Genomic DNA, 9568 nt, shown 5'->3' with positions numbered 1-9568 from the left:
TTCACATTACATCAATTAAGGTTTCAATACCAAACAGGCAGTTAAAACTGGTCTTAGATTCCTTGTATCTACAATGCTTGGAAGCTTGAAGTATCTTACGTTATTTGTTGTCATAGGGCGATTATTATTATTATTATAATAGTATAGTAGTAATTTCGATAGGACATAACGGTTTCGGCCTATGTTGTCTAAGGTAAATTTGAAGGTTGAATGACAAATGTAGTGATAACAACTGTCTGTAATAAAATAGTTCAGAATTCCATTTCTATCCTAAACTCCATGGTTGTGGCCAAGGTATTATAAGTAAATTATAATAGTGGGCTAATAAAATTATTTATTGGACCTTTATTTTTATGATTAATAAGTAGAACCTATAATAGTTGAAAATTACAGTATAACAGTCATTTTCTCTACACTGACACAAAACAGATATCGGTGTCCATTAGATTTCTTCATCCATGATATCTAAGTTAATGTAAGTTCTTTCTCTTTATATATCGAAGCTCATGAAAGACACAAACGTTATTTTCCACGTTGGTAGCGATAAGAAAAGGATAAAAAATAAAATTAATATTATTTGCAGTGTATTACAAATCCCCGGAAAGTAGTCAGTGGTTGGGAACTGCTTTGTCAGTTCAAAGTGTTAATTGTCAAAAAAATTGAGTGTACTGGCATATGAGTATCTACCTGGAAATTTTACACAGGGTCCAGGCGCCAAACCAAAAATTCTGGTTGTATTTTGCGATTTTCGAATACTCTGGTACATACTGTGTATTGATCTTATTGCTATTGCCTACTAATTCAGAAGTATGAGGTTCGATTATTGTTGAATGCTGAACAAGTGGTGGTAGAGGTAAGATAAATTTGATATGATATAGTATTTAATTTAAGAAAACAATGTTTGTATCTTGATAACGAGATAATTTTAAGAACATGCTCCTGAATATGAATGTGAGTTAGGGAACGCTCGTGTGTTTGCTTGCATGCGTGTGGCGATATCTCGTATTTGCGTACGGTTTACGAAGAAGCTATAGACCCACAACGTTTGTGTATAATATGGGATAATTTGCTACCAGAACGTACTTCAATGACGGCTATTTCGGCAATTTCGTGACGTAGGAGCATCACTTATTTTCCTTTCGACGCTGTTATTATGCAAAACATCCTTCCCATCTCCCGAGGGACAAGAACTTGCCTTTATTACTTTTATTCTAGCGAGTAAGTTCGCGCCCGTGTTTATAAGCAACGGACAACCATAATTTACTCAACTTTTCTTCTTCTTCTTCTTTTCGTTTCTGAAAGGTGGCGTATTAATTCTTCAGAAGAGCTGAGAGCCATGGGTCATGCATTATGGAGAAGTTTGGCCACTAGGCGAGAGCTCTAACTCCTACGCAGCAAGTGCGGCGAAGGTATTACGCACGTCTGATGATTAGTCTTGCTCTTGTGGTTCTTATATCCTTATACTCCCTCTCACCCCACCCCCACCCTCAATTTCTTCACCGAAAGTTAAATTTCATATTTCATCTTCCGAATTGTATGCATCACTATTCAGAGGACACTATGTTGTGCCTGGTAATGGAATGTTTAAAGGAGGTATATCGGGTTTAATGCTATATTCGCACACGCGCGCGCGCGAATAAAAAATACGCACCGACAGTGCCGTGGCGTGACTTTTTAAAAAGTGTTACCGGCTATCAGTACGACAATTATGTCTGCTAGACGTTATTACACCCCCCCCCCCTTTCGGTAAAGAAAACATGTCTTCGAGCTAGATATTTGTTAATTTCGTTCTTGTTTTGCAATCAGCACAGTGATTTAGCCACAAACACTCCTAGAAAGAACTACCACTCATGAGACAGTTGCCACGAAAATCCAGTGAATAGTGGTAGACCCTTGTCAATTCTTCATCTGTCTTTGTTTCTTTGCAATGAGGTAGAAGGGGAAGAAGAAGAACCACACTTTTCTCGGGTCAGTTTGACGTTTGTGTAGTGAGCACTGAGCAGACGACAAAACTCAGATCCTTCGTGGAAGGTAAACCCAGCTGTACGTACTAGGGATGGCCAGATCCGGATCCGGTACTTTCGGATCCGGAATTTTTAGATCCGGATCCGGATCCGTTTTGCCATCCCACATGCGCTTCTTTGGAAAGTAAGAATGTGCTTATAACATATTGTTACCTGCTAATATATATATATATAATGTGTGTGCGATTTGTAATTAATTAATATAATTAATACACTTACAAGGGAGGTCTAAGTCTCCCCCTCCGATTTCCATGAAACTTGGCAGGTGTATAGAGGCTCCTCCCCTCAAATGTCAAGATGAGGAGAAATTGAAGTGGGGATCTGACCCTGAAACCACGTAAATATGGCATAGGAAGAAACAGGGGGCATAGGGCCTCTCTATACACCTGTCAAATTCCATGGGAATCGGAGGGGGACACAGGGGTCAGATGATCCCCACGTCAATTTGTCCTCATCTTGACATTTGAAGCGGGTTTTGCCCCCTAAAACAGTTTTTTAGCCGAAACAATAAAAAACACCTATTTCTTCCTTTGGGCCCCTCTATACACCTACCACGTTTCATGGAAATCGGAGGGGAACACAGGGGTCAGATCCCCACTTCAATTTGTCCTCATCTTGAAATTTGATGGCCGGACCCTGTGGCTGAGTGGTTAGCAAATCGCGCTGCAACGTCAGAGGCCCCGGGTTCGAATCCCGCTCGGGCACGGTTGTTTGTGAATGTCCATTCACCACTTTCATAATAGCAACACTCATCCCCATCTTCGCAAATTAGCCAAGAGGCACAAAACGCGAAGTAAAATAAAAAAAAATCAATCAATTGACATTTGAGGTGATTTTGCCCCCTAAAACAGTTTTTAGCTAAAACAAAAAACACGTATTTCTTCCTTTGGGCCCCTCTATACACCTACCACGTTTCATGGAAATCGGAGGGGAACATAGGGGTCAGATCCCCACTTCAATTTGTCCTCATCTTGACATTTGAGGGTAGGTTGCCCCCTAGAACAGATTTTTAGCCGAAACAAAAAACAAGTATTTCTTTATTTGGGCCCGTTTATACACACACCTGCCAAGTATCATAGAAATCGGAGGGGGACACAGGGGTCAGATCCTAACTTCAATTTGTCCTCATCTTGACATTTGAGGGGGTTTTGCCCCCTAAAACCGTTTTTTAGCTGAAACAAAAAGACACTTATTTCTTCCATTGGGCCCCACTATACACCTACCAAGTTTCATTAAAATCGGAGGGACGCAGGGGTCAGATCCTCACTTCAATTTGTCCTCATCTTGACATTTGAGGGTGTTTTAACCCTAAAACCGTTTTTTAGCTGAAACAAAAAAACACGTATTTCTTCCTTTGGGCCCAATATACGCCTGCCAAGTTTCATTGAAATCGGAGAGGGATACTTAGATAACCTCCCTTGTTAGTCTTACACTTTGTAATTATGTAACACTGCATATATTATAATGTTTTCTTTTAATTTGTAAAACTGTAACTGTAGAAGAATTGTATAATTTTTGTATAACATTTCTATCTTGTTATATGTGTTAAAGGTTTCATCCTGGAATGGAATGTCTCACATTTGTGTGTGTTTTCATTTCCAATACGTTCGAATGAATACATATTCGTTTCAATGGCATTTACAAAATCACCTCTGACATTTTATGTTCAACAAGTAAGATTATTTTTGTGCACGAGTGTGTTAGGCGATGCGTAGCAAAGTTTTTTAGGTACAACACTAGAAAAAAATTCTTGTGGGACTAATTAATGACAAATTTCTTTGTAATCGAAGATCATAATACCTTTTAAGGTGTGGTAATATTATAATGGGATTGAGATACGAAACTCTCGGATCCGGATCCAGATCCGGAACTCTCTGATCCGGATCCAGATCCGGAACTTTCGGATCCGGATCCAGATCCGAAACTTTCAGACCCGGATCCGAATGAATCCGGATTTTTCGGATTCGGATCCGTTTGGCCATCCCTAGTACGTACTACTGTTGCCAACTTAGTATTTTGGAGCAAGATTTGTCCAAATCACGAATCACACCAAGGAACTATATTTTCGTCTATTAAATAACTGGTCTCAGTTGTAATTCAATCCAGCCTTCGCTTTGCAGTCTACCTCTAGTTGCTTCACAGATTGTATTCCTATTTTAGGCTGGATTTGAGGACTAAAAGTGGTAAACGTTGTAAGTGCGAAAAGCGAAAGTGTTGGAAAATCGCATCGTTCCGCACATCAGCCCGTAAGAACGTTCACACCAGTGACCTCTTTACACGCCCTTTGAACTACTTACAGGGCTACCGGCCACATTTCACGTTTACCACATTATAAAGCATGGCACATTTCACAGTTTAAGGTGGAAATCGGTGTTTGATTTACTGTGGCACTTACAGCGTTTACCAATTTTAGTCTTCATTTAGCTCCTTTCTGCCAATCCGATGTGACAACACTGGCTGCCCCGGTAGGTCTGAACGGCAACAGGGCCCCTTAACAGGCATATGAATGACCACATAGCACACTATGCCCCAAAGTCCTTCCCGCTCTTTCCTTGCATTGGCGCCCTCTTCTCCCTTGTTGCCTCTTCAGGGTAGCGGAACGGCCTCCCTCTTCGCTTCTGTCGGCGGCAGAAAAAATGTCCTAGGCAATATCTACTCGACTGCAGCGGTGTTCATTAACGTATTTAACAATGTTGTCATTTTATTGAAACAACTTTTTAATTCTTTACATTTTGCTGTTACCTGCGGTAACACCGGCTACATGCACGCCACGCCTCTGGGCACCGAAGAAAGTTGGCCGATTGGACATCAGAAAACAACCCAGTCATTGGTTCCGGACTTTGAGGACACCCTGTACAGTGAAAATCAGGTGTCTTTATTGAAGAAGAGCAAGGCGAGGGGCTCATTTTTACCCTGAACAGCTGTGTTGCTCTAAGCTTCGTCATTTGATCTCCAGAGAAGAAACCAACGTGTTTCTTTTAGACAGTGTTATCTACCGGGTAACATTTCGTGATAATTTACCGCTCCCCTTTCTGTTTCGAAGGAAAAAATTGGTTTAGCCTGTGCCAACGAAAATACAACGCAAGTTGCAAACTGAATTGCTGAATAAACTCAGAACGAAAGAAGAGACTCCGTTGTTTCTGAAATCGTTTGCAGACAGTTTGCCTGTTTACATTTCCCGTCAGCAGAAAACACTTCAAGGTTAATTCGTTTTTCTGAGCTGAACCGTGACTTTGCACTTATTTTTGTATTCTTGTGTTGTTTCGAGCAATTTTTCTCTCTGCTCTTTTCAGTCTTCATCTGTTCTTTTTTGTGTAAAGCACACAAGCTATTTTATTTACGTTTACGCAAAATGTCCATTTTTGTAGTCTTCCCTATTTTTGTATTTCTTTGCACTTTCTGCTTGTTATGTTTCACCAATCATAATAGTACAGTGGGATCCACGAGTATTACCGTGCAAATTGTCCATCACCATGTTCGTGCACTTTATTTGACCCAATAAGAGCTTCAAGAATTAAACGAAAACTCAAAACAAGCTATTGACAACTTCTGCACCAGCATACATAAAAATCCATCGCTTAAAAACGCATAGGATGTTGAAGAAAAATTAATGAAAATAGTCATGGACAATTTGCACGGTAATACTCATGGATACCACTGTACAGTGGATTACCTAAGTATTGCTCAGCAAATTGCCCATGACTATTTTCATTACTTTTTCTCTTGCATCATACGTGCTTTTAAGAAATGGATTTTTACGTATGCTGGTGCAGGCAGAGTAGTTCGATTGGGGTGTTATTTCAATTCTTGAAGCTCTCAACTCCTAAAAAAAGAGAATAAACATGGCTGTGGACAATTTACTGGGTAATACTTAAGCATCTCACTGTACATTTGTTGGCTTAGTTTCTATTTTTTTACGTGGCGAGTTTCGCCAAGTTTTGACACTTTTTCCCCCGCACTATGCTAAATCTTATATACAAAGGGAAATATACTGCCTTTGCCCCCCCCCCCCCCGAGGTTTTGGAACTCAATCGCCGCCACTGCATGCATTTATATTCCGTTTCCTTGCTGAGGACGTGCCAAATAGCATAAAGCTTAGTAATCAGGCAAAATTAAAACAAATATCACCAACGAAACAGTTGACAAGCTCAGCACAATTCCATTTTTTAAAAAATAAGGGGGGGGGGTTAAGATGTAAGTGAAATAGGAATGAATATAGTGGTGGACAATTTTCTTTGTAATTTTTATGCATCCCACATTGTACAAAAACAGCAGAACTTTATACTTGTTGTGATAATATTTAACAAATTTGCAAAAGAAAGGGGAAAATAATATATTTTGGTTGTATTTTGTTTCTTTCTATAATTTTTAACGTGTTTTTATATTAACGATCTTAACACACTGATTGATAGAGATTTTCATTCCTTTTCTCCATTTTGTCGGTCAGTGCCGAACGTAAATCCGCCATATTGTCCACTAGACACCGACGCTTTATTAAGTTCCAACTGTTGGGAATTACCTTTTATGATCCCGTTGTGAGCTTCTTGGGAGGCGAAGGTACAAGTGGACCTCTACCGATGAAAGGAACAAGTCGTTACAACAAACATTATGTGACGTCTATTGCTGCGTTGTCCTATAAAAATTTACGAGGACCTCAGAACAGAATAAATGAGCCGCTGCGTGGAGAATGTTATGAACAAATCTATATTCAAAGGGTACATGTGCCTTACGGAGGAGAATACTTTGCTTTTCAACGTTAAGAGACTGCGAAATTAATTTCCGGATTTCAGGGACTGGGTGGTCGCTGAGTAACTTATGAGGCCGATCTCAGACCTCACGGTTAAGCACGGCTTGTTCTGCTTGCAGTTGTGAGACAGGGCAGACTTTGTGTGGTGCCACGTTCTCTCACGTGAGCATCTGCCAGCTTAGCACAGGGTAGAAACAATGAGATACCTCTGGGCACAGATCAGGGTGACTAACACTACGAATATATGGAAAGAAACAATACATTTAACCCACTACGGAGGGTACAATTCGTAATATATTCTTGAATAATCGTGTACAAATATTAGATAACTTTGGAAATCTTTTCATACAATATTTTTCTTCTATTTTTATTTCTTATTAATTGTAGTCAATCTTCTTCTTTGGGCTTCTTCTTCTTATAATTGCTAAGGCATCTTCTTCTTGTAATTACTAAGGCATCTTCTTCTTGTAATTACTAATGCTGCTTCTTCTTGTAATTATTACATATTGTGTATTTTTCTTTCTTTTTTCTTTGTCGATCCAAATTGACGGAAATATTAAGAAAATCGATCTCCCAGACAAACAAAGAGAAAGGGGTTAGTTAAAGATCGCCGCCTGGCCGGCGCTAATCTTAACTTGGAGCTGCAATAAATGCGCCTACCAAAAGTGCTTGGGTGCCTGCCGTGAAATGGCGCTACACCTGGGAAAAACAACCCAAAAGCTGCACGAAACTCTCAGTTCGTGGGAACCGAAATACACTCAGAATCCTAATTACTACTCCCTCTGTCCCATAATTATTGTCCGGTACACTTTTGTTTGTTGTCCCATAATAATTGTCCGATAGGCAAACTGTGACATTGGTGTATACAGAAGAAGAAAATTAAACACGGGAATGAACCATACAACGTTATTACTCAAGGATCAGTACAAATTTGCCGATCAAGTATCCAAAAGAACATACATAAAAAGTTACCATTTTGGCACACCGGACTATAATTATGGGACAGAGGGAGTATTAGACTTCCTTACTTGTATATAATGATCACTTATGTTATTACTGAATATTAATTACCCTTTCCACCTTATTTATATCCTATTATTGTGCTAAGTTCATTTATTTCTTTCATTATAATTAGTATTAATATATATACAATTATTATTTCACCACATCATCTCTTTGCTCCTCCTTTCACAACGGCAAACGTCTTCTTGAGTGCTGCCATCTCTGGCCCACTTTCTAAACTGCTTTATGCATCATCAAATATATGCGTCGTTCTTTTTGCATGCTGCCATCTATGATCCTCTACCTCAAACAACAACAATGCAGTTTGTGTACGTGTCAGTGTGTGTGTGTATACAATGCAGGGAATCAGAGAGTGTGTATGATTGAGAGACCCTAGCGAAACTGAGTACATTTCTACGACACAGAAGAGAACAGATAAGAATAAGAAAGCGAAGAAACAGCGAGGGAAAGAAACGTAGATTTGATTGATTTGGTTTGTTTTACTTCGCATTTCTGCCACTTTTGACCAATCGCGAAGATGAAGATGAGTGATGATATGATGAAGAGACACACAAGGAACACCCATGCCCAGGTCGGGATTCGATCCCGGGACCTCTGAGGTAGTAGCGCGGTGTGATAGCTACTTCGTCACTGAGGCCGGCAAGCGTATAATTGAATATAGGGAGTGAGAAACAGACAATGAGAAAGGGAGAGAAACGAGACAGAAGGAAAAGAAGAAAATGAAAAATATATAGAGTCATGGAGAGAAACGAAGAGCAAGAACAGGAGATAGAGGTGAGATGAGACGATTAGTAACAAGGAAAGGGCGATCAACCGAGGCAGTATAGGCAGTAGAAAGGGCGATGGAAATATTGAAGTGAGAAAACATACAAAAAGAGCGAGTGAAGAGAGAAAAATGGGGAGAGTAAGAGGATTTGCTTTTTGCTATATTTTACTCCGCTTTTTGTGAGATTTTTGGCTAATTTGCGAAGATGGGGATGAGTGATGATATGATGAAATATGGACACTCACAAATATCCATGCCCAGGCCAGGATTCGGGACCCCTGGCGTCGTAGAGCGATGTGCTAACCACTCCGCCACAGGTGCCGGCAGAGTAAAAGGACAGATATGATGTGGGTATATGTGTGTGTGTGAGAGAGAACGAGAAAAGGGGAGAAACTAAGGCAGAGGGAAGGGCAAGAAAACAACGTGAAAATGAGGAGAACCATACATACATGTACCTAGGTATATAGATAGATAGACACAGAACATTAATTTCCACACTGGCTTCTGTCACTAAGAATTCTGGAAGCATCACTGACATTATGTACAGTCACCGCCAATACGTCGATGGCCGATCTTACTAGTGAAAGCTTGCTATTGAAATTTGCTCATCGCCTTATAGTTAGGCAACACACATAACGCCATTCGGGAAAGCCAGTATTTCAGGATCTAGTTGTCTCATTTTTATTGCCCGTGACTGTACGTACATATAACCGACAACGAAGTTAGTTGGCAAATTAACCAATCACTATCTAGCCGACCTCCGTGGCGGAGTGGTTAGCACAGCGCACTGCGACGTCAGGGTCCCGGGTTCGATTCCTAGCCTGGGTATGGGTGTTCTTTATGAGTGTCCTTTCATCATATCATCACTAATCCTCATCTTCGCGATTAGCCAAAAGTGGCAGAAAAGCCAAATCAAACATACGAAATCAATCAATCCAATCACTATCTCCAGATTCTTAGTTTTCTGCAAAGTGAAGTTCAAATATTGCACGCCAAATCCAACATCAG

The sequence above is a fragment of the Lepisma saccharinum genome, chromosome 27 (assembly GCF_977018435.1).
Source record: "Lepisma saccharinum chromosome 27, izLepSacc3.1, whole genome shotgun sequence".
Classification (NCBI taxonomy): domain Eukaryota; kingdom Metazoa; phylum Arthropoda; class Insecta; order Zygentoma; family Lepismatidae; genus Lepisma; species Lepisma saccharinum.
Note: the sequence above shows the minus strand (reverse complement) of the source record.